The sequence below is a fragment of the Chionomys nivalis genome, chromosome 1, assembly GCF_950005125.1.
Source record: "Chionomys nivalis chromosome 1, mChiNiv1.1, whole genome shotgun sequence".
Taxonomy (NCBI): domain Eukaryota; kingdom Metazoa; phylum Chordata; class Mammalia; order Rodentia; family Cricetidae; genus Chionomys; species Chionomys nivalis.
In genome coordinates this window covers 81,271,432-81,298,039 of record NC_080086.1, presented here as the reverse complement: position 1 = coordinate 81,298,039, position 26,608 = coordinate 81,271,432, and the positions used below count along the sequence as shown (strand labels likewise).

The 26,608-nt window shown below is 38.4% G+C and overlaps 1 long non-coding RNA gene across 1 annotated transcript; it reads left to right on the top strand.

Moving 5' to 3' along the window:
* Positions 1-15,859: 15,859 nt before the first annotated feature.
* On the top strand, positions 15,860-26,556 carry LOC130885319 (uncharacterized). Its single transcript, XR_009058137.1, has 3 exons — positions 15,860-15,922; positions 23,391-23,469; positions 26,313-26,556. It is a non-coding gene; the product is annotated as an uncharacterized LOC130885319 (long non-coding RNA).
* Positions 26,557-26,608: the final 52 nt, after the last annotated feature.

The window sequence follows — 26,608 nt, the reverse complement described above, 5'->3', positions numbered from 1 at the left end:
TTTGGATTCCCAGGAGGATTTTGTTTTGAGTTGCATCACCATGGAAGGATATTCATTTTATTTTATACAGAAACGTATAGCAAAATATTCAGGATCCAGGTTGTTCATAATGAGAATATAATCTGTCTGAGATCCACTGCCACTGAACTTTGCTAGAGCCCTAGTTTACAAAGTGCACACATAATAGAAGAGCTCTTTATGAGCATTCCCTGGTTTCTGTTAAAACAAAAATAAATGCTCATCAAAATCCTTACTGTTATTACAGACAAGAATGTTGGTGCCTAAATCATCTGGATTCCACATCTCATGCTTGAGAATAGAAGCATAGAACAGTTGTGTTGTGTTATTTGCATTACATGAAAGAACACAGAAAGAACTTGACAGCACTGACCACAGTCCTGAAAGTAAATCCCTGTTTTTGTCTTTCCTTTCTTATGATTCATACCAGCATACCCCAAGAGCTGAGCAGGACACTGCGTTGCCATTATGAGTCCTGATTACATTTGACTCTTGCACAAGATAAGAGAAGTCATCAAAGAATTTATCATGATAGTTTGGCTGTGCTCTGCGCTATGCAAATCTCCAGGGACTGAGCAGGGCTCAGCACATTTATAGGGCTGGTTTAACTTAGAAATTTAGAAAGGGCCAAAGGGCTTCATGATGTAGACTGTCCTTTTATATATGTGTTGTGTTAATTGGCTAATGAATAAAGATGTTTGGGCCAGTTTCTTAGCAGTGTAAAGCCAGGTGGGAAATCAGAATAGAGATACAGCAAGAGAGAGTAGACAGAGTCAAAGAAGCAACATGGATCTGCCAAAGTAGAAGGATACAGAAACCTTCTGATAAGCCACAGCCTCCTGGCAATACATAGATTAATAGAAATGTGTTAATTCAAAATGTAAGTGCTAGCTAAAAGTATGCCTAAGATATTGGCCAAATAGTGTTGTAATTAATATATTCCCTGTGTTATTATTCAGTTCTGGATGACTGGGTAATGAAAGATCAGTCTCTGCCTACAAAATGGTACCCAGATGTTTGAGGCTGATGCCCACCACACACTTTGGGTCAGGGTGCTTGTGTTCCTACTTAGGGTCAGAAGGAAAGTAGCTGAGGCCATGCCTGTGGCTCAGTTCTGCCGGCCTGCTCAGGGAGTGGGATCAGGTCTGCTATGAGTGCACAGCAGGAGAGCATGGCAGGTTCCCACTGCCATTCACAGAGACATTTCTAGACTGCACAATGTGCTGCATGGCAGATTTAGCTTTTGCTCAGACAAAAACGATTTATGTGCTGCACAGTGCATCCCAGAGTTGAGGTGGTGAGCATAGCTCCCATCCAGCAGTCCCAGAGCTGGTGCCATCTTTAAAGGCTGAGAGAGTAGAGGCAGCATTTATGGCTGCTTCAACCAAGCTGCTTGAAATATTAAAAGGGCTCCTAGTCAGAAAATTATAACAAATAAGCAATAAAGACTGATTGAGACAAAAATAAACCTCTGACTGGGTCATAGTATGTTTTTAAAAAAATGTATGTAGGCTTGGGAGAGAAAAGAAAAAGAGTATAAACAGTTACAAAAAGAAGTAAACAGTTTTAAAAAATAAAACAAAGTCTTTAAAGAGATAGTAAAAGTAATATAAAAGAACACAGATAGTTATAGATGAAAGGAGTAGAGAAAAAATGCCACATAAAGATGGAACATATACAGAGTCTGGATTATTCATATTATCACGATTTCTTTTAATTTTTTTTAACTGCAGAGAGACATTTGATTCTTGGTACTGCTAAGCTAAACAAAACTATAAATTTTAAAGTTGTCTTTACTTAAAATTTGGGTCTAAGAAGCCAGGCGGTGGTGGCGCACGCCTTTAATCCCAGCACTTGGGAGGCAGAGGCAGGCGGATCTCTTTGAGTTCGAGACCAGCCTGGTCTACAAGAGCTAGTTCCAGGACAGCCTCCAAAACCACAGAGAAACCCTGTCTCGAAAAACCAAAAAAAAAAAAAAAAAAAAAAAAAAAAAAATTGGGTCTAAGGATATGTTGCTTTGGAGAAAAGGGTCTGCTTTTGTTTTCACAGAATATGAGATCCTGTGAAATCCTTCCACACTAGTGTGAATTGATGGAACAAAATCCCCTGAAAGATCTCTGTGAATGCCCAAAATACTTTGCCCAACAAAAAGATGGAAGCAGTTTGGAGAGAACAAAACCCAAGGATTGTTTATAAATGTTTGTTTTCATTTAAAGGGGGTTGATTATAAAAATGAATGGTCACAGTCAATTTCTAAAAAAGAAAGAGTCATGTAATATAAAGATGAATACTTTAAGCCGGGCGATGGTGGCGCACGCCTTTAATCCCAGCACTTGGGAGGCAGAGGCAGGCGGATCTCTGTTAGTTCAAGACCAGCCTGGTCTACAGAGCTAGTTCCAGGACAGGCTCCAAAGCCACAAAGAAACCCTGTCTCAAAAAAAAAAAAAAAGATGAATACTTTGTATCAGTATGGGTCTTGGTCTATTGATAATTTTTAAGTTTGATTTTGTTATACTGTATATATGTACTTCTGTTCTTAAGGTATTGTATTTGTCCAGCTCATTTTAAAATGTAATGTACAGTTAATAAATGCAGATTAATAGACAACAATCTATTATAATCAAACATATAGTCATGTTAGTTAGCTTTTCTAGATATACAGAGATATATTTCAGTTAGATAATCTTCATTACTTCAAAGACATATAGAATATGGCATTTAAAATGTTTTAAGAACATAGATATTTCTCAACAGTGAGGCAAGTCTGCTTCAGGCAGCACCAATTACTTCAGAGATGTTGATGGGCATTGATCAAATATGGAATTTGCCTTCAATGGGACAAGGCTTGTCATTTGGACAAGAAACTACTGTTCTTGCCTGGTCTGCTTGATGGTGTGCTGTACTTACTGGACATGCAGGACCCACAGAAAAGGGACTGTTAAACTTTCCAAAAGATGAGATGATTATTCATGGTTCCTGCTTCACAGAGGAAACTGCTGGACATTCTGCATGACACAGAAGTGATCAACATATGAACTTTTTTATTCATGGCTGAAAAGGTCTTCAAATTTCTGGTTTCATGGAAAAGTCTTCTGGATACTATAAATCTATAGGCTGAAGATGGATGCTGCAATATTAGAGAACTTTGGATTACTGTCCAGGTAGCAAGATGTCTCTGTCAATTCTATAGTTTTGGAAGTTGCTTACAGTGAATTTCCTATTTACTTTGGTATATTATATTCTTCTATGGTCTTTGATGGAGTTGAAGACGGAGAGTTACACTGATAGTTTTCCTTAGTTATGATAAATTAGATATTAAACTTTAGACTCACAAAGAATTGTCATTGTCTTTCTTGATACCTGTTTTGTTATAAATAATTTTACAATATTAAACTTAAGACCTTCCTTTTTATTTAGACAGAAATGGGGAGATGATATGAGATTCCCCTTTGTATACTGTAAATGCAATTTGTTATCATTGGTAAATAAAGAAGCTGCTTTGGCCTATGGCAGGGCAGAATAGAGCATGGCAAATAAGGCAGATTCATGCTATCAAAGAAAAAAAAAAGGCCTGCCATCTGCCAAGCAAACAGGACATGTAGAAAATGAGGTAATGCCATGGCCTTGTTGTGATATACAGATTAACAGAAATGGGTTAATTTAAGACATAAGAGGTAGCTAGGAATACACTAGATCCATTGGCCAAACAGTGTTGCAATGAATATAGCTTTATTGTGATTATTTGTATCTTGGTGGCTGGGAAATGGGAAATCAGTCTCTGATTAAAGATATTTTACATAGCTATGTGTTTAGTAATTTAACTTATATTTTAATTTGAGTGTTTTGAGCATAGAATTTAGGTAAAGTGGTAAGTATAAATGTTTAAAATGGGAAAAACAGTTGATTTCTTGTTACTTTAGGGAACAATCATTTATACCTTGAAGTTATGAGATGCAGAATTCTGAAATATCCAGAGACAGTTTTAAAGTATACAAAATAAGGGGAGGTTCATTACTACCATACATCACTTTGTTGAAACTATAGTGTATAAAGATATGAAAATCTCGAAAAATTAGAAAATATTTTAGACAGACTGAGAGGTTTTAATAGACCATGAATGACCTGTATAGATAGTGCTAATGTCTAGATTATTAACACCTTTCTGTGGCTATGTACTTGGATGAGGATGAGGACAGAGCTGGTTTTCATGTAAATCCATGACTATCTTCCCACAGGAGGCTTCTGACCATCATATGCTTGCTGTGAATTCTTTTTAGAAGTGAAGTGATGCCGGGCGGTGGTGGCGCACGCCTTTAATCCCAGCACTTGGGAGGTAGAGGCAGGCGGATCTCTGGGAGTTCGAGACCAGCCTGGTCTACAAGAAGTGAAGTGATTTTGATACTGTTTTTGGTAAAGGAAAGTGAAAGTAGCAGAAGGAGGGAGAGGAAGGAAAGTGGAAAGACAAGGCAAGTAGATAGATAGATAGATAGATAGATAGATAGATAGATAGATAGATAGAATAATTGGATAGGTGTGAAAGGAAAGGATAGATGGGAACGAAGCAAGGAAGGAGGAGAGGGAGACAGAGATGTAAAATACAGTGTGCATGCAGAAAGAGCTTGACTTTCCTGTTTTATGTTCTTAGTGGTGTGTCATGACTTGAACTCTTAACTGATGTAGGCTGGTTAACCAGTTGGTCGATACGTTCAATCACAAGCTTCTGACTAATAGATTTAGCACAGGTATGAAGAATGTACTTGTGAGCATGGGGGGAAATGGTGGAGTAATGTGGCCACTGAGAAATGTGTAGTGAGAGCTAAAATATAAATTAGTGATCAAAAAATGGGGATGCAACTCTCATTTTACTTACGGTGATCCATGTTGAAACAAGAGATGGTAAGTCCACTGCACATTAGGAAGTTCTGTTTGAAAAGAAACTTACATTATCTATAGTGATCATAACAGTCATAGTTTAGGAAATGCAACTATTGTTCTCCTAAAGTATGTCCAGAAAAACGTTTTCATATGTATGTTTTGATGAACTTTATTATAAATAAAACTGCAAAATATTCACCAATTGCAAAGTTATTTATATCAAAAATATCTACAGCTACAGCAGTGTTTGTAAACATTATTCCTCTACCAAAAGTGAGAAATCTGTAATGGAATTAGAACTAGGCAATTAGCTTTATATAATCTTTCATGACTTATGTCCATTACCTGAATTCAGTTTTCCCTCATCCCCTGAAATTATCCTTTCTTGTTTTCTCACCTACATATGATACTGTGCATACTAGTAGACTTGTTTACATAAATACATATATTATCATCTATAGTCCCAATAATAAAAAGAATGTGAAATTTTTCTCTCTGTAGTCATGTGATTTCCCTTAATATGATATAGTCTAAGTTGATCCATTTTCATAAAATTTTGTGATTCCATTTTTTGTTTAAGCTAGATAGTATTCATATGTACATCAAATTTTTACAATCCATTCTTCTGTTGGTGGAAAATTATGTTGGTTCCAATGAAGATACAGAATATTGAGGTTTCATTAGAAAACAACTTTTAATTATGTTAGTATTCTTGTTTATATTCTAGCTTGAAAATAATGATAAAAGGACATGAAATGAATACAGTGAAACAAAGTCATTTATATGAATTTACTTTTAGTCAGCCACATATGGTATACCTGTAATCTTTTTAGTTTCATCAAAATCATAATGTGGGATTGTCAGTATGGCCTGACTGTGGAGAAGAAGGAACTCAGAGATGTAGCAAGGTCTCACATTTGGCAAGGACTAAATCATATGGCTGTGCCTCTGTCCTTCAGGTCTCTAGGAAGACCTATTAAGAAGGAGGGGTTTTAGAAGAGCTATGATCAAGTTTATGATCATCAAGGACAGTACTTGGACCTTGTGGTCATTTTTCTGTTTTTCTTCTTCTCCATGCTCTCATGGAACCCTAGCAGAGTATGTTACATATTTTGGGAGTCTCTTTGACATTTATTTTTTCTTCTTTTCCTTTTTCAATTTCCTATTTACACGTTTTTTACCCCAATAACAGTTAAATTCTTCATCCTTACCTCATTTTTTCATTTTTACCTTTGCCTAAACAAACCAACACAACAGCATCACCAGTTGACAGGGTAGTGTGGGTGAGGGAAATCTTCTACATAAAGAGCTAAAGGCAATTAATGACTGCTAATAAAGAGAAAGTCACTTTTCTCCAGGAAAAGATCATACAGTAAGTATCCATTTCAATGTGGTCACCTCTAAACACATATGAGTATAAAAAAGTTGTAATGGACTCAGCAGGAACTATATGTGAATGTCTCTATCATCTTTCTTTTTGTGTCTCTCCCTCCCTCACTCCTCTTTCTCCTTCTGTGTATGTGTTGGAGGTTGGGTTTCAACAATAATAGTTGAAGAAATCAAGAATTTAAAGGATAGCCGGGCGGTGGTGGCGCACGCCTTTAATCCCAGCACTCGGGAGGCAGAGGCAGGCGGATCTCTGTGAGTTCAAGGCCAGCCTGGTCTACAAGAGCTAGTTCCAGGATAGGAACCAAAGCTACAGAGAAACCCTGTCTCGAAAAACCAAAAAAAAAAAAAAAAGAATTTAAAGGATGTGGTAGAAGGATATAGAGGTAAGTGAAGTGGGAGAGGAAAGGATAGAAATGATATAATACCGGACTATATCTATATAGATACACTTATTCTAAAGAAAATCCCAAAAGTGAATAAATATGGATGGAGTACTACCACATGATGACAGTAATAACTTGCCATGCCTTCCGGTTGGAGGCTGCTGATTTTGCGAAAATATTGTGTGCCTTATCCACTGCCACTGAACCTCAATGGGACCACATCTACCAAGCTCTTTGCATAGATTCATACTATTATCAACAGTTAAGAAAGAAAAGATAGACAAAAGAAACTTAGCAGTAACTCATAAAATATTATGTCTTGCTAATCTTTCACTTTCTATAATGTTAATTTGAGACCAGGGTGGAGATTAGGATGCCAGGTGTATCAAGTGAAATATTTTCTTTCAGACTCATAAACTGACATGATTTTTTCCTATGCTCTTATTTTCAACTTGGTAAATTATTTGGAGTGCTAAGCAGCAATCTACAGCCAATAAAAAAGGAAACAAGATATTTTGAAGTTTGTGAGTTTGAGGATTGCCTCTTCAATCTGAGCATTGGTAGAGGCAGAGAAGTCATGTAAATGCAACAGCTGGAAGAACCCCAACCCCTCGCCCACTCCACTAATCAGTCTGATGGAATCCTGCCAGAGCAGTAGCCATGCCCTTGACCTAAGCCAGTGACCTCTGCTGGAGCAGGCCCGAGACCAGAGCAGTACCTCCTCTATAGGAGCAAGTACAGGGGAGTGACTGCTGAAGGAGCAGGCCTAAGCCAGAGACCTCTGTGGGACCCAGCATGAGTCAGGGGCCTTCTAGAGTCCAGGACCAAGTCAGAGACCTACTCAGGAACAGGACCAAGAAGGGGACATCTGTGGCAACAGGCCTGATCCAGTGATCTCTGCAGGAGAAGAGCCAGTGACGTCAGTGGGAGCAGGCTTGAGGCAATGATCTTCATGGAAGCAGGTACAACAGAGTCCTTGCTGAGAGAGGATCCCTGAGCCAGAGACCTCTGTAGGACTGGGCGTAATTCAGCAACCTCTGAGGGAGCAGACCTGAACTAGCCACCTCTGCCAGAGCAGTCCCAAGGCATCAATGACAGCAAGAGCAGCCCCAAGCAAACAATGTCTGTCAGAGCAGGTCTAAATGACACCCAGATTTCAGAGCAATCCCCTAGAGTGCTGAGCAACCTCTGTGAACACCACTTCCAGGGATAATGGAACCATGACCCTGACTACACCACGAGAAGCAACCATCTGAGTCTTTAGGTACAATAGTTTTGTTCCTGAACATTAGAAATAAGAAGCAAGTTGTAGTTGCTATCATGGAATTTTAAGAATCTTGATGCTTGAGGGAGTATTTATATTATGCATGTGCAACCTTTGAGGTATACTAAGCAAGTTTCATTAAAAAGAAACTTCCTTGGGTCTAAGAGCAGAATTAAAATGGGCAGTTGTATTAACTAAGCAGGAATCTTTTGGAAAGATACATTGCCAATAGAAAAATAAGGATATAATTCTTTCTTCTAGTAGAGGAAAGCCTCACTGTGATCTATGTTTAACAATGAATCAACAATTTTAGTTAGAATTAAAGTGAACTGTAGGACAGATACAATGCAATACAACAAAAGTCTCTGCATCAAATTTTCTCAGTAGATAATTCTAGGAGTCTCTGTTCATCATCCACAAGAAGGACATATTGGTTGTTGAGGGGTCCAATATGTATGATTTTCTGTTTTTCTTGTTTAGATTTGTTGAATGCACATATTCTTTTCTAGTGATATATCTGTTTGCATTCATATGCATGATAGACAATTCATATGCATAAAATAATAGACATAAAGATTTTCATAAAGTGTTATTTTAAGGACACTGTTTGCTGCACAAAGTCAGTTTTAGTCTTAATTATTTGATGACCCCTACTTAATTATATATCTTTTTGTGGATTTGACTATGCTAGAGTCTCTCATGAAGTCATAGATTGGAAAGACCTTATTGTGTTGTTGGAGACTGGTATGCATGCAGCTTGGTGAAATTGTTGTAACTTTCCCAGTTAGGTCTCTTTGACTCTATGCCTTGCACATTCAGATAGAAAGATAAGCTCTTAGCTACTGCTCCAAGACCATGTCAATATGCCTGTTGCACTCTTCCTTCTTCTAACAATTGTAGTTATGGACCAAACTTATGGAAATCTAAAAATACAAATTAAATGATTGATATGGAATGTCCTTTATATTTTCTCATTTTATTGGATAATGCATAAAGCTGTTTTGGCCAATAGCTTAACAGAGTAAAACCAGGCAAGAAATCTAAACAGAGATATATAGAGAGAGTCGGCAGGATCAAAGAGATGAAATGTAACTGCCAAAGGAGATATAGCAGAACATTGCCCAATAAGCCACAGTCTCATGGCAATACACAGATGAATAGAAATGGGTTAATTTGATATAAGGACTAGGAAGCAATATGCCTAACCTATTGACCAAGCAGTGTTGTAATTAATATTGTTTCTGCTTGATTATTTGGGTCTGGGCTTCTGGGAAATGAAAGAACAGTCTCCGTTTACAAAGTGGCACTAATGTGGGGAAACTGCATTCACATAAAAACTTGGAAAAGAATTCTAGAGACAAAAGAACAGAGTTAAATACAACTTCTTGGTAGTAGCATTTTCTCAGGTGGGCTCTAGTTGCTAGTGGTAAGCAGAGGCATTGATGTGGGAGTGATTTCTTTATAATCTGTTGCTTTCATTGCTAGGCCCATTTGATAGGCCAACCCTTAGGTGGGTGGAGTAGACAGAACAGAATGCTGGGAGAAAGAATTTGAGTCAGGGAGTCGCCATGATTCTCCCACTCCAGACAGACTCAGGTTAAGATCTTCCCTGGTAAGCCAGCTCATGGTGCTACACAGAATATTAGAAATGGGTTAGATCAATATGTAAGAGCTAGCCAATAAGAGGCTGGAACTAATGGGCCAGGCAGTGATTAAAACAATACAATTCCGGTGAAATTATTTTGGGGCATAAGCTAGCTATGCGGGCGGCCCGGTGCCAGGGACGCAGCCCCGCCGCTCTTATTTCAACAAGGCATGGCTCCTTTAAGAGGCTTTCTGACTCAGCATTAGCAGCAAAAACTTTGATTTGTGCTGGCAACACAGGTTCTGATTCTTTCGAGAGTTCTTGCTGCAGAGAACTTAAATGAGGTTTGTGAGCAGTGTGTTACAAATTGCTTAATGGCCAAATAGACCCACTGTGTCCCTGGAACATGGCTCACAGAGGTAGTGAACATATCTCCACCATGGTGGTTGGGGTGGAGAAAACAGGGAGGGTCACTAAATTGGTCCTAGATATGCCAGCTTAACATTTGAAATAAAGGTGCAACCAGAGGCAAGCTTCCTGCATGTAGGGTGCACCAAGACTCCCATTCCATTGATTGGACTCTGTAACCTACAAGTCCAACTCTACCCCCAAATATTCCTATCCCCCATAAGCACTGGCTACAACTGTATAGAGCAGAACAAGAGGTGAGTGATCACCCACCCACCTGGACATGCCATCCATACTCTAGGCTCTCAGTTCTGTGGCAAAACCACGGGCCACTGCTCCACCTGCCTCAACTTCTCTAGCCAGCAAGTAAGCAAGCTTCCTGCAGGTAGGCTGCTCCAACTTCCCCACCCCATCGATGGGAACCTGTAAACTGTTAAGTCCCACTCCACCCCCAATTGCTCCTATACATTGCAACCTCAGAGGAACTCTGAAGCAAAGGCTGTGACTGCACAGGGTGGATCAAGAGGTGAGTGATCATGCTCTCAGCTGGACACTCCACTTCAGCTGGACACTCCACTCTCTAGGCCCTTGTTTCCAGGGCAAAAGCCTGAGAATGTCCTATACCTGCCTCAGATTTTCTAGCCAGCCAACAGGTAAACCACCTGCATGTAGGCTACTCCAACAACCCATCCCATTGATCAAACCTTGTAAGTTAAAATTCCCACCCTGCATGCAAATCCTGTGACCTCAGGAGATCTCTGAAGCTCAGGCTGTGACTGCACAGAGCAGACCAAGAGAATGGACCAAGACAGCAAGCCAAGAGTGATCTCCGTGACTCCCTGAGGCACAGACAGTGACAATACAGAGCAGACAAATAACAGTTCCCTAAGACACAGAGAGCAATTGCAAGAATTGGACTAAGAGTCAAAGACACTGCCAACACCAATTGGAGGAAGAGATGGGTAGGTATCAATGAAATAATTTATTCAGCAAAAAGCAATATGATAACACCAAAAGCCATGGTCAAATAACAGGAAGTCTTGATCATCCTAACCCAGAAGAAGCAGAAGAAAACAATTTTAAATGTAACTTTAGGATAATGATGGAGACATTTAAGGAGAAAATGAAACGTTTCCTTAAAGAAATGGAGAAAAAGGCAAACAAAAAATGTGAAGAAATCAATAAATCTCTTAAAGAAATACAAGAAAACAAAGAAAAAACATTCAAACAGGTGAAACAAAGGGTACAAACAATTTAAGACTTGAAAACGGAAGTAGAGCAAATATGGTGTGGAACAATTCTTTATTCTGTCAATTATTTTAAATAAATGCTGCTTGGCCAGTAGCCAGGCAGGAAGTATAGGCTGGACAACCAGACGGGAAGTAGAGGTGGGTCAATGAGAACAGGAGAATTCTGGGAAGGAGGAAGCCCATTCCTCCCAGTCCTGTCCAGACACCAAAGAAGGAAGATGTAACCTGCCCTGCTGAAAAAGGTACTGAGCCATGTGGCTAACATGGCTATACTAAAATAATGGGCTAATATAAGTTATAAGAGCTAATACAAAGCCTGAGATAATGGGCCAATCAGTTTATAATTTATGTAGACCTCTGTGTGATTTTCTTTGGGATTTACCAGATGTGGGAACTGGGCAGGACAGAAACCCCAACAAGCAGGTCCTCATGTTACAGAAATAAAACACAAACCGAGGGAATTCTGGAAATGGAGAATCTGGGTAAATGGATGGGGACTACAGATGCAAGTGTAGCCAACAGAATGAAAGAGATGAAAGAGAGAATCTCGGGTGTTGAAGATACTATAGAGGTAATAGATTCATTGGTCAAAGAAAATGTTGAATCCATCAAAGTCTTAATACGAAACATCCAGGAAATCTGGGACACTATGAAAAGAGCAAACCTAAGAATAAATCTCATCAGTATGGCTATAGAATAGGGTCATTTCAGGTTCCCTATCCTCAGCTGCCCAAGGAACTAACTGGGGACATTGCCCTGGGCACCTGGTAGCCACTCCAGGTTCAAGTCTCTTGCTAACCCTTAGGTGGCTCCCTTAACTAAGATATATGCTTCCCTGCTCCCCTATCCAACCTTCCTTTATCCTCAATCATCCCGTTTCCCCAAATTCCCCCCATCCTCTCCTTCACACTTTTCTCTCCTCATCTCCCCTTACCCCCATCCCACCCCACCCCCAAGATTCCAATTTTTTGCCTGGCAATCTTGTCTACTTCCCATAGCCAGGAGGATAACTATATGTTTTTCCTTGGGTTCACCGTCTTATTTCGCTTCTTTAGGATCACAAATTATAGTGGCGATGGATGGAGATAGAGACAGAGACCCACACTGGAGCACTGGACTGAGCTCCCAAAGTCCTAACGAGGAGCAGAAGGAGGGAGAACATGAGCAAGGAAGTCAGGACCACAAGGGGTGCACCCACCCACTGAGACAGTGGGTCTGATCTATTGGGAGCTCACCAAGGCCAGCTGGACTGTGACTGAAAAAGCATGGGATAAAACCAGACTCTCTGAACATGGCGGACAATGAGAGCTGATGAGAGGCCAAGGACAATGGCACGGGGTTTTGATCCTACTTCATGTTCTGGCTTTGTGGGAGCCTAGACAGTTTGGATGTTCAACTTCCTAGACCTGGATGGAGGGGGGAGGACCTTGGACTTTCCACAGGGCAGGGAACCCTGATTGCTCTTGGGACTGGAGAGGGAGGAGAAGAGGAGTGGGGGGAGGGGGAGAGGGGCGGGAGGAGGGGGAGGGAAATGGGAGGTGGGGAGGAGGCGGAAATTTTTTTTTCAATAAAAAAAAAAGAAAAAAAGAGAATAAATCTCAGCTGTTGCCATGCCTACAACTCAGGAGAAGTTAATATTTCTTGTGACTCAAGAGAACCATTCCCATGAATTTATTGTTAGGGCTGGGGGAAATTTAGGAAAACATTTATTTAGAGAATTTAGAGATTTAGGAAAAAAGTTTATTTAATCCCTATACAAAAACATAACAAGGGAAAGAGTCTCAGCAGCTGGAGGAGCAATTGGGGCAACCAGTAATCTCACTTCCGCTTCCCTGGATGGTTTATGTCATGACTTGAATCACTGTGGGTGGAGTACTGTAATACTGATGACAGCAATAAGTTGTGATATCCTCAGACTGGAGACTGCTGATCTTGAGAAAAGGCTGTTTTCCAGATCCTCTACCACTGAACTTGAATGGGATCCCATCCTCCAAACTGGACCTTAGGAAATTTCCCTGGTTTCTGTTGATACCGTGTTAACCAATTACCAATGCTCTGACTTGTTCTGCACATGATTGTGACACTGTTTCCCAGAGATGCATACAGGGAGACTGGGACTGGGTTATCTAGATGTTACCTCTGGTATCTGAGATTGAAAAATTGAAAACAAACTCCCATACAATTTATTTTGTTAGAAGAGCAACAGGTAAGTTCCCAATGCTTTCATCTCTACCTGTATGTCAGAACAGTAGCAACCCAAGGGGCAGAGTGCAAAATCCTCTTGTTTGTGCTGTAACCTGTGTGCAGCTGACTCCAGCACAGGGTATGAACTGACTATGAAGAAGGCCTTAGGGCAGTGGGCTGTCCTCTGAGAATATACAAATCTTCAAAGTTTAAGCACAATTTCATGACTGACCAGGATACTCACTATAGCCCTGTGATCCTCCTGTGTCTCAGATCAGAGAGGCACTACAGACAAATTTGTAGGAAATGCACTCCTCTGTGGACAGAAAATAACACCAGTCTACAAGTGGCACTTTATCATGATTTGTGTCATGTTCGATGTAGAATTTCCTTATTATGTTTTCCTCTAGGGCAGGAAATGTCAGATATAGAACAGTTTTAGAGAGCACACAAATGGTTACAGGTCCCTTAGTAGGTCACTGCAGATATAATTGAGATTATGCAGCTTCTATTGTTTTCCTGTTTTTTTTGTTTTATTGCAGTTTAATTACAATATATCTCCCCTTTCCTCCCTCAAACATTTACTCCTCAAATATCCCTCTTTAGACTCATTCCAATTTTTGGCCTCTTTTTTATTTTATTGGATGCATATATATATTTATAGGTACACATATATTCCTAAACATAAACTGTTGAAGCCATGTAATGTGTTTCTTGGATGTATAGCTTTGGGGCTGATCAGTTGCTCTTCCCTGAGTACCTCTACCACTCCCAGCTTTATTCAGTATATAGTATTTTGTCTAGAAATGAGGGTTTTTGGGCTTTCCCCTATCCTGTTTCACATATTTGTTGATGTCCTCATTATTCACCTCACATATTAGCTGTAATATTGGTGAGACCTTACAAGTAGAGCTTCTGATGTTGCTAGGAGACACAATCTCACAGCAAATTCCTTGATCCTTGGCTTTCACAATTTTTATGCTACCTTTACCAAAATGTTCCCTGGCCCTTAGTTGTAGAAGCTTTTTGTAGTTTTATCTATTAGGACTGTACTTTATGAGCAACTATGCAGCTTTTTGTTCACAATGATTACCAGGAAGAGTAATAGGATAATACTGACAGACAGCTTTTAAGGAAGAACAGGAAATCACATAACAAAACCAACTTTTTTTGTATACAATCTTACCTACTCTATTATCACAAATCAGTTAGTCAAAAATATTTCCATCAAGGACACACCATGTCATGGATGGGTTTTTCACACTTTCATCTGTGTATATGAACTCACTTTCTAAATAAGTCTGGGATTATATCTATGTCCAATGTTACTGTAATGCTTCAGATTATTACATTTGATGTCTATCCCTTTTAGATGCAGATTTTTGTCTTTAAAGAATATGACTTTTCCTCAACTACAATGATTCATGTCCCTGAATGTACAGTGTTTCCTAACTTGTAAATGCCCTAGGCACCATATCTATTACAGATAATAAAAGAGTATGTATCTTAGTTTAGGTCTCAGGAAGAGGGGCACAAACTATGTGGGGAGCGAACTTATAGAAGTGAAGATGACAGTTCTACTTGGGGAGTTATAGCCATACTAGTGCCTAGAACCTGTGCTTATTGTGGGTAGGTATATGGTGGACTTAGTGTGAGAGTTATGAGGAGTTAACTGGGAAGAATTTTGTCTGTGGAAAAAATAAAAAACAAAAAGCAAAAACAAAAACCACTCTATAGTAATAGGGCAGAATGAGAAAGACAGCTACTCTGGGAGTGAAAATAATGATAGACACAAGAGAAAAATGATTATAGACACAAGAGAGATGTCAGAAAGACTAGGTGGTATGGATATGTTAAGAAACTGATGAATTTACATCCAATGACATTGGTTACTCTAAATTATGTGGTCACAGTGTTTGTAGTTTACAGTGCAGATAAAAATTATATGTCCTGACATATATGATAAGCACTTATAGTTGGCAATATTATGACAAGTTCATCCAATAAAAAACTGTTCCACAGTTTTATAACAAATTATAGACTGTTCCATGTAGCTTTGTTCATAATATAAATTTGTGGGGTTTATTCCGTGGTCACCTGACTGCCTGGGTATTGCTGCTGCTACAGCTTCTACATCTCAGGGTCAAACAAAAGCACTGGCACCACAACCATCATGTAGCAGTGGTAAACAATTACAATCTGCAATAAGACTTGCATTGACCATGCAGGGATTTATAGTAAAATTTTAAAAAAGGTCATTTGAATTATTTTATATAGAAACATTGTTGGGGGCCTCTATTTATGAATGTGTGTGTGTATCTCTGAAATTTAAAGACTAGATTATATTTAAAGACTAGTCTATATTTTACATAGTGGAATGAAGACCCTTTGTCATACTTTGAAAGTGTTACAACTTTATTTTTTTTTAGCCAGAGTTTCTTTGTGTAACTGTCCTAGCTGTCCTTGAACTAGCTCTTGAAGACCAGATTGGCCTTGAAATCATGGAGAATCACCTGCTTCTGCTTCTCGAGTGCTTGAACTAAGGACATGCACCACCACCACCCCGGTAAGTTTTACAACTTTCATATATTAGTGCTTGCTAGCTTGGCACACCCATTTCCGCAGTGCCGCATACTCTACAAATATGAAGTAAAAGACTGTAATGAATATTCCACATGCAAAAAATTACACATTGTGATTTCAATGTGTAATTCTTCCCCCTGGAGTCCATGACAGTCTCCAATGAAGGACTACTCTATGGCAGACTGTTGTTTTCCCATAAATTGGAAACAGTTATGAAAATATGAATCCTAAAACCCTGTCTATATTCTCAAAAGTCCATGACTTACTCTCCAGACTCAGTGCCCAAATCAGTAAATCTGAAATAACAACTCTTAAATATTCCTCTGCACCAGAAGCCACATTGACAGAGACTCTCGTTGTTTTATGCCACTATAGCTACTTACACATTTTTCTTTTTTCTTTTTTTTTTGCTGTGAGAAGTGGCTTAAGGCTTTTGAGTCAAAATCAAACCTGCTTCCATTGCAGACATATTTGGAGATTTTTCAAACATCAGTCAAGTCTCAAACATATTGCATCTTCAAAGGGGGAAACCGCTAAGTTCTGAGAAGGTGAAAGGGGTTTTTGTTCTCCTTTGTAGAACTTTGTGAATGGCACACTATTTTCCTGTTGACAATAGTGACAGCATCTTCAAGGGTAAATGCTAATGATTGTGAGAGAGAAAGAGGTCCCAGTTCCACTGCCACTGAAGTGAGCTGGGACTCCAGAAACAATGCTGGATGTTCTATCACTCAGGAGCTCAGTGGACATTCCTGGGCTGCCTCTACTGCAAGAGTTGATACTTGAGTTGCCATTCCAGGTGATGGTGACCATTTTCCCCCTTTGATGTGACTGTGGAAGCTGTAGACTGACTGAGAATAATTTCTCCATCTGACAATATGGAGAGAAAGATAAAAATAGAGAGAAATTAGGAGAAAATAGAGTTACAGAACACCATCATATTTCACACTATGCAAAGAAGAAAAAGAAAACAAAAATGTAGAAAAGCATACAATGAAAGTAAGGAAAGAAAGAAAGAAGGAAGTAATAAAAAGTTTCTCTTTTAAACTAAAACTTCCATGAGTAAAATAATGTTGTGTTTGAGCTTCAGCCTCCCTATTTTTTGATCCACTATACTGAGAAGCAGCCAATTGACAGTTTGTACTCGCAATCTGACTACAAAGTTCTCTTCTCTAAGTTTATTCTCCTAAAAGCAACTCTGCACTTTCTGTGGTTTCTGAGGAGTAAATATACAAATTCAGGGTCTAGGGCAAGGATGCTCTTTTTTTTTTCATTTTTTTTAATTCTTTTTTAATTAAAATTTCCAACTGCTCCCCGTTTCCCATTTCCCTCCCCCTCCTCCCACATATTGCCCACTCCCCCCGCTCCCCTCCCCCTATCCCCACTCCTCTTCTCCTCCCCCCAGTCCATTCCCCCTCCCTCTCGATACTGAAGAGCAGTCCAAATTCCCTGCCCTACAGGAAGACCAAGGTCCTCCCACAAACAGGCTAAGCTCCCACAAAGCCAGTTCATGTATTAGGATCGAAACCTAGTGCCATTGTCCTTGGCTTCTCATCAGCCTTCATTGTCCGCCATGTTCAGAGAGTCCAGGTTCAACCCATGCTTATTCAGTCCCAGTCCAGCTGGCCTTGGAGAGCTCCCAATAGATCAGTTCCACTGTCACAGTGGGTGGGTGCACGCCTCGTGGTCCTGATTTCCTTGCTCATGTTCTCCCTCCTTCTGCTCCTCATTTGGACCTTAAGAGCTCAGACCGTTGCTCCAAATTGGGTCTCTGTCTCTCTCTCGATCCATCGCCAGATGAAAGTTCCCGTGCCATTCTCCTTGGCCTCTCATCAGCTCTCATTGTTGATTTTCATTAAGAATGTTGAGCAATTCCTTAATTGCCTTCAAGCCTTTAGAAATTCTTGTTGAGAATTCTTTGCTTAGATGTGTGCCTCATTTTTAACTGAATTATTTGGTATTTTAATATCAAGTTTCTTTCTTTTTTTTTTTTTTTGGATTTTTTGAGACAGGGTTTCTCCGTAGCTTTTGGTTCCTTTCCTGGAACTAGCTCTTGTAGACCAGGCTGGCCTCAAACTCACAGAGATCTGCCTGCCTCTGCCTCCCGAGTGCTGGGATTAAAGGTGTGCGCCACCACAGCCCGGCTTAATATCAAGTTTCTTGAGTTCTTTGTATATTTGGAATATCAACCCTCTCTCTGAAGTGGGGTTGGTGAAGATTTTTTTCTCATTCTATAGGTTGCTGTTTTATCTTGTTGACTGTGTCTTTGCTTTACACAAGCTTTGTAGTTTCATGAGATCCCATGAAATTGTTGATCTCAGTGTCTGTGATATTGCTATTATATTTAGGAAGAGGTCTTCTGTGTCAATGCATTCAAGGCTACTTTCAACTTTCTCTTCTATGAGGTTCATTGTGGCTGGATTTGTGCTTCTACATGGAGACCTCCAGTTATGATAGCCCCATTTGTTTAAGATGCTCTATTTTTTCCATTGCATGATTTTAGCTTCTTTGTAAAAAAACAGGTATTCATAGGTGTATGGATTAATAAAAGGGTCTTCAATTTGATTCCCTTGATACATCTGTCAGTTTTTATGCCAATACCGGGCAATTTTCAGTACTGTAGCTCTGTAGTAGAATTTGAAGACAGGCATAGGGATGCCTGTCTTGTATGGGACTATTTGGGCTATCTTGGATTTTCTGTTTTTCCATATGAGTTTGGGTATTGTTCTTTCGAGTTCTGTGAAGAATTGTGCTGGAATTTTGATTGTGACTGCATTGAATCTCTAAATTTCTTTTGGTATGTTTACCATTTATACTTTGTTGAGCCTACCTATCCAAGACCATGGGTGGTCTTTCCATTTTCTGATGTCATCTTCAATTTCTTTCTTATAAGACTTAAAGTTCTTGTCATACAGGTCTTTCCATTGTTTGGATAAATTACCCAATATATTTTATGTTGTTTGTGGCTGTTGTGAAGGGCGATGTTTCTCTGATTACTTTTTCAACCATTTATCTTCTGTATATCTGAGGGCTACTGATGTTTTTGAGTTGATATTGTATCTGGACACATTAACAAAGGTCTTCCTCAGTTTTAGGAGTTCCTTTGGGTCACTTAATTAAACTATCATATCACCTGCAAGTAATGAAAGTTTGACTTCTTTTGTTATTGCTTTAGCTAGTAATTCAACTATTATATTAAAAAAGATATGGAGAGAGTGAACATCCTTGTCTTGTTTCTGATTTTAGTGGAATTTCTTTGAGTTTCTCTCCATTTAGTTTGATTCTGACTTTTCACTTGTTGCATATTTCCTTTATTACGTTTAGGAATGTTCCCTGTTTCTGTGATCTCTCTAAGACCTTTATCATGAAGGGATGTTGGATTGTTTTCAAAGGCCTTTCCACCCCTAAAGAGAAGATAGTGTGGGTTTTTTATTTCAGATTTTTTTATATGGTGGATTATATGGATGGATTGTCACATGTTGAACCATCCTTGCATCTCTGGGATGAAGCCTTCTTGATCATGGGGCGTGATTTTTCTCATGTGTTCTAGGATTCTGTTTTCCAGTATTTTACTGAGTATTTTTGCATCAAAGTTCATGAAGAAGATTGATCTGTAATTCAATTAAAGTTAATAAAGCATTGTATAATGTATCTCTGGGGTCTTTATTAACACTTTTTGCTAATTAAGCATATTATTTAAAGAACAGTTAAATCTTCCTACAACTGTTTGTCTTTGTGAGATTGTGTGGTATACCTGTAATATGCTTTATGTAATAATATGAAAAATGTTTCATTTAGCTAGATACATATGCTGAAAAATTGCCAGTCTTAATTTTTACAGGTGTACCCATAATTGGCATAGCTTCTAATAAATTTATGTTTACAGAAGCAGTCTTTTTAGAATTCAAAGCAGTTTCCCATTGAAATCCTTAATATGTATCTATAGTTTTTTTGCACATACTTTAATTTTCTAAACTCCACAAAGTGAAACACTTGAATTTGCCAAATTTCATTGTTTTAAGTACCTGTTAGATTACTTTCTGCAGTTAGTAGAATTTGGTTATGCAAATAACAAATAAGGACATTTACTAATAATTTACTTTGTTTGCTTCCAAATAATAGCAAAAAGTATTTCCTTAGTACCTTGTTATTAATATGCTGTTTCTCATGAAATCCTGAGGTTTTTAGCACATTTCTTATTAATACTTGATCAATTTTATTATTACCTTATGTTAAAGTGCCTGATAGACCACTATGGGTTCTGATACAAGGGATAATTTCTATTTCGAACTATATCTTTTAAGTGAATAAATATCAAACTTAATTCTGATTCATCTGGAATAAGTTCAGCAATTTCAATATTAAACAACTCTTTCTGCATATTGAAAATGAGTAAACACATGTAGCGGTTCTGAGAAATATAATAATACATGAAAATAGCATATAATTCTGACTATTGAACAGAATCATAAAGGTTTTGTGACAATTTACTTAAACTTCCTAACTTATAACATGCCTATCCTGATGTATTTGCATCAATTTATAATGTAGGGGATCCAGAATGTGGTCTTCCTCACTCAATGTGGGGAAGAATCCAATGAATTATTTTATAATCCATTGTTTCTTGCTTTGGGTATATTTGTTGGTAAACTGTCCCACAAAATTACTGCAAGCTCTTTTCAAAAGTTATTTTCTGCCTATAATGAGGACATTCAGAATTAGTAAATGGTCTTGCAACACCACTAATGAGGCAATGCTGTGAATTTTTTCAAATCAAAGGTCACTGTGTAGTGATCTTTGGAGCTATCCTGTCATATCATTAACTTTGTGTGTATTTATTGTTAGTCTCTCAATCTTAGGTGTCAGGTGTGAAAATTAATAGACTCTGTCTCCATTTTCTCCTTGTGCAATTCTGTGAAATATCATCGTGACTTGCCAGGTAATTCAGGCTTCTAACAGTAACTTATACTGGTATCAGAAGAAAAATCAGGAATCCCCTCAGCTCCTGAGGGGATTTGTCATAAGGAATTCCATCCAGGTTTAGCTGCAAATAAGGTGTTACAGAATCCTCCCTTCCCCATATGCAGCCTGGAGTCTGTAGATTCTGAAACTTAGTATTGTTCAACAAGGCAATATTCCTCCCATTGTAACAGAAATGAAAAGAAAGTTCTCAGAGAAGAACAATTTGAGATTTGGATGCCACAGTGTCTCCTTCTCATGCCTAATTGTGCTGAAAGTATGTTTTAGATGCAGCCTGACTTTGAACGTCACTGGGCGTTTTAAGGGAAGAACCCTAAAGTTTCCTTGACATTCTCTCAAATTTATTTTTTTCAAACCCAGTTGTACAGGCATGACAATTCTTCTTTGATACATTGAGAACATCACTGAAACATGAGCAAGGGAGATCTTTCCAACTTCTGATATCTTCTTCAATTTCTTTCTTCAGATACTTGAAGTTGTTGTCATTCAGGTCTTTTACTTGTTTGGTTATAGTAACCCCAAGGTAATTTATATTACTTGTGGCTATTGTAAAATGTGCTGCTTCTCTGATTTCTTTTTCAGCCTGGTTTCATTTGAATGTATAGGAAGATTACTGATTTTTTGAAATTAATCTTGTGCCCAGTCACTTCCCTGAGTGTGTTTGTAAGATGTAGGAGTTCTCTAAGAAATTTGTGGTGTTACTTATGTGTACTATCATATCATTTGTGAAAGGCAATACTTGATATTTTCCCATTGCAATCATATCCCTTTGATCACCTTTAGTTGTCTTACTCCTCTAGTGAAAATTTCAAGTTCTATATTGAATACAAAGAAAGAGACAGAAGACAGCCTTGTTTTGTTCCTGATTTTAGTGGAATTATTTTAACTTTCTCTCCATTTAGTTTTATGTTGGCTATAGGCTTGCTGTGTATTGTTTGTATTATATTTGGGTATTCCCTTTGTATTCCGGATGTCTCCAAGAATTTTATCCGAAGGAGTGCTGGATTTTGACAAAGGTTTTGCAGCATGAAGTGAAATGAGTGTGTGGAGTTTTACTCTCAGTTTGTTTTATTATTGGCTATATTGACAGATTTTCATATGATCCTTGCATCACTGGAATGAAGTCTAATTGATCATAGTGGATGATCTTTTTGATGTGTACTTGAATTTGGTTTATGAATATTTTATTGTATATTTTTGTGTCAATAATCATGTAGGAAACTGGTCTGTAATTATTTTTTTGTTAAATATTTGTGTGATGTGGGTCTCAGGGTGACTGTGCCCTCAGAAAATGAATTGGGCAATATTCTTTTTCATCCTCTTTTGTGGAATAATTTTAGGAGTATTGATATTATATTTTCTTTGAATTTCTGATAGAATTCTGCACTAAAACTGTCTGGAACTGGTCTTTTTTAGTTTGGAGATTTCAATGTCTGTGTCATTTTCCTTAGGGGTTATATGTCAATTTAAACTATTTATGAGGGCTTGATTTAACTTCGGTAAGTGGTTTCTAAAAAATAATTTGCCTATTTCTTTTATAATTTCTAATATAGTGGAGTACAGCTTTTTGAAGTAGGACCTAATGGTACTTCTCTCTGTGTCTATTTTTATATTCTAACTTTCATTTTTTACTTCATTGATTTGGATGTTCTCTCTTTTAGTTAGTTTGGATAAAGGTTTATCTGTCTTATTGGTTTTCTAAAAGAACCAATTTTAGTTTCATTGATTGCTTGTTATGATCTCCTTTACACCGAGATCAGTAGGATTAACAGAATAAAATTGGCCTTCTAACCAAAAAAATATCTAGATTCAATCCAATGCCCATGAAGATTCCAACAAAATTCTTTAAAGACCTTTAAAGAACAATATTCAACTTCATACAGGAAAACAAAAATCAGAATTTCCAAAGCAATCCTGTACAATTGAAGGACTTTTAGAAGCATCACCCTTCCTCATTTCAAGCTGCAAATTTATTATATTCATCAGCTTACATAAAACTTAAGTCCAATCTGATCAAAAACCTCAATATAAAACTAGGCAATCTGAATCTAGTAGAAGAAAAATTGGAGAATAGCATTGAACACTTTGAGAGATTAGAATACTTTGTAAACAGAACACCAATAGTTCAGACACTAAGAATGCCAATCAAAAAGTGGGACCTCATGAAACTGAAAAGTTTCTGTAAGACAAAGGATACCTCACAAGGCCAAAATGTCTTCCCACAGGGAAAATGATTGCTCCTAACTCCACATACAACAGAGGACTAAAATCTGAAATATGTAAAGCACTTAAAGAACTAAACAACAAACAAAATAATCAAATTAAAAATTTGGGTACATATGAACACTTAGAATTTTCCACAAAGGAATCACACCTGGAAGAAACACAACAATAACAACAAAATGTTTGATATCCTTAGCTTTGAGAGAAATGCAAATAAAAATGACTCTCTAATTCTAACTTATATGTTTCAGAATTTCTATGATCAATAACTCAAGTGATAACTCATGCTGGAAAGAATGTGGATCAAGGGGACCACTCCTTTTTTTGTAGGTAAGAGTGTATGCAAACTATGGCAATTTCTCAGAAAATTGTGCTTTGGTCTGACTCAAGACCCAGCTAGCACTCTTGGGCATTTACCCAAAGGATGCTCCATTTTACCACAGAGACACTTGCTCCACTCTGTTCACAATGGCTATATTTTTAAAATCCAAAAGCTAGAAACAATCTAGGTGTCCCTCACCCAAAGGATGGACAAATAAAATATGTTACATTTACACAAACAGAGTATTGCTCAGCTGTTAAAATAGCAATATCATGAAATTTGCAGGTAAATGGGTGGAGCTAGAAAAAAATCATCTTGAGTGAGGTAACCAGACCCACAAAGACAAATATAGTATATACTCACTTGTAAGTGTATCTTTGCTTTTAAGTTAACAATAACCTTTCTACAATCCACAAACACAGACAGGCATAATCACAAGAAAGGTTAGCACTGGGATGTATCTTTGGGTCATAATATAGTCCACAAGGTCAAGAATAGAGTCCACAGAATCAAATAACCAGAAGTCATAGGGGTTCACAAAGACTGAACTGACAAACAGGGAACTTATATGGGTCTGACCTAGGAACTCTGTATGTATGTTATGTTCGTGCAACTTGGTGTTCTTGTGGTACACATAACTGTGTGAGTGGGAGCTTTCTGATTCTTTTGCCTGCTTTTGGGTCCCTTTTCCTTCTACTGAGTGCCTTGCCAGTTTTAATATGAGAGGATGTACTTATTCTTATTATAACTAAATATGCCAGGTTTGGCTGTTATTCCTCGCAGGCCTGGCCTTTTCTAAAGGGAATGGAGGAAGTGTGAATTTGGGAGAAAAAAGAAGTGGTGGGGAAGGATTAGAAGTAAAGGAGGGAGGGGAAATGAGAGCTTTAGGATATAATATAGGAGAAAGGAATAAGAAGAAGAAAAAGAAAAAGCTGTACTGATAAATGTGAAGTGTCTGAGTTTCAAAATCAGTTGTAATGCATACAGGGAAAATACCAGTAGAGATATTCATATAGAGGTTGTTTGAATGATGGAAATCAGGATCTATACTAGAACTATGAACTCACTTGCATGAACTTGTAGTCACAAAGATATAGAATTTTAAGACAGGATATTTCTGGACACCTCTAGAGTTTATAATTCTTTGTCTTTGGATGTATAATCTGTTCCAGGATGGCACACAGACATATAAGCAGGCAAAGCACCCTGTACATAAAAGTAAAATGTAAAAATGGAATTGAGTAATAAATAGAAAAAAAACAAAAAAACCCAGGATAATCAAAACAATCCTGTAAAATAAAGAAACTTTTGGTGGCATCACCTGACATCAAGCTCTATTACAGAGCTACGATAATGAAAATAGCTTGGTATTGGCATAAAAGCAGGGGTTAACCAATGGAATTGAATTGAATTGAAGACCCAAATATTAATCCACATACCTATGAACACCTGATTTTTAACATAGAAGCTAACACTATACAATGGAACCAAAAGAAAGCATCTTCAACAAATGGTGCTGAAATAACAGAATAACGTGTAGAAGAATGAAAAGAGATCCATGTCTATCAACATGCACTAAACTAAAGTCCAACTAGATTAAAGACCTCAATATAAATCCAGCCACACTTAACCTGATAGAGAAGAAAGTGGGACATAGTCTTTAATGTATGAGCACAGAAGACCATTTCCTACACTATAATAGATAAAATCTCCACTTTGTATTTTTTCAGAAGCAATTTATAATCCCCAACAAGGCAAAGGTTTCTTTATTTCTTCAATCCTTCTTTCTAATGTATCTACATTTAAATCAGATAGCAAAATATCATTCATGTAATGGTAAATTATAGCTTCAGGAAATGGCTTGTGTATTATTTCCAATGGCTGACTTAAAAAAATATTGGCACATCAAAACAACTTTGAGATATCATCTTACACCTGTCAGAATGGCTAAAATCAAAAACACCAAAGATAGCCTATGCTGGAGAGGTTGTGGAGAAAGGGGTACCCTCATCCATTGCTGGTGGGACTGCAAACTTGTGCAACCACTTTGGAAATCAATGTGGTGGTTTCTCAGAAAAATTGGGATCAACCTACCCCTGGACCCAGCAATACCACTCCTGGGAATATACCCAAGAGATTCCTTATCATATGACAAAAGCATTTGTTCAACTATGTTCATAGCAGCATTATTTGTAATAGCCAGAACCTGGAAGCATCCTAGGTGTCCTTCAATGGAAGAATGGATGAAGAAAGTGTGGAATATATACACATTAGAGTACTACTCTGCAGTAAAAAACAATGACTTCTCGAATTTTGCAGGCAAATGGATGGAAATAGAAAATACTATCCTGAGTGAGGTAACCCAGACCAAAAAAGAAGATAATGGGATGTACTCACTCATAATTGGTTTCTAGTTATGGATAGGGGACCTCTGAGTCTATAATATGTGGTCCTAAAGAAGCTAAACAAGAGGGCAAACCCAAGGAAAAACATATAGTTATCCTCCTGGCTATGGGAAGTAGACAAGAGTGCCGGGCAAAAAATTGGAATCTTGGGGGTAGGGTGGGATGGGGGTAAGGGGAGATGGAGAAAGAAAAGTGTGAAGGAGAGGATGAGGGGAACTTGGGGAAACAGGATGATTGGGGATATAGGAAGGTTGGATAGGGGAGCAGGAAAACTCATATCTTAGTTAAGGGAGCCACCTAAGGGTTGGCAAGAGACTTGAACTTGGGGTGGCTACCAGATGCCCAGGGCAATGTCCCCAGTTAGTTCCTTGGGCACCTGACGATAGGGAACCTGAAATGAACCTATCCTATAGCCATACTGATGAATATCTTGCATATCACCATAGAACCTTCATCTAGCGATGGATGGAGATAGAGACAGAGACCCACACTGGAGCACCGGACTGAGCTCCCAAGGTCCTAATGAGGAGCAGAAGGAGGGAGAACATGTACAACGAAGTCAGGACCACGAGGGGTGCACCCACCCACTGAGACAGTCGGACCGATCTATTGGGAGCTCACCAAGGCCAGCTGGACTGTGACTGAAAAAGCATGGGATAAAACCGGACTCTCTGAACATGGCGGACAATGAGAGCTGACAAGAGGCCAAGGACAATGGCACGGGGTGTTGATCCTACTTCAG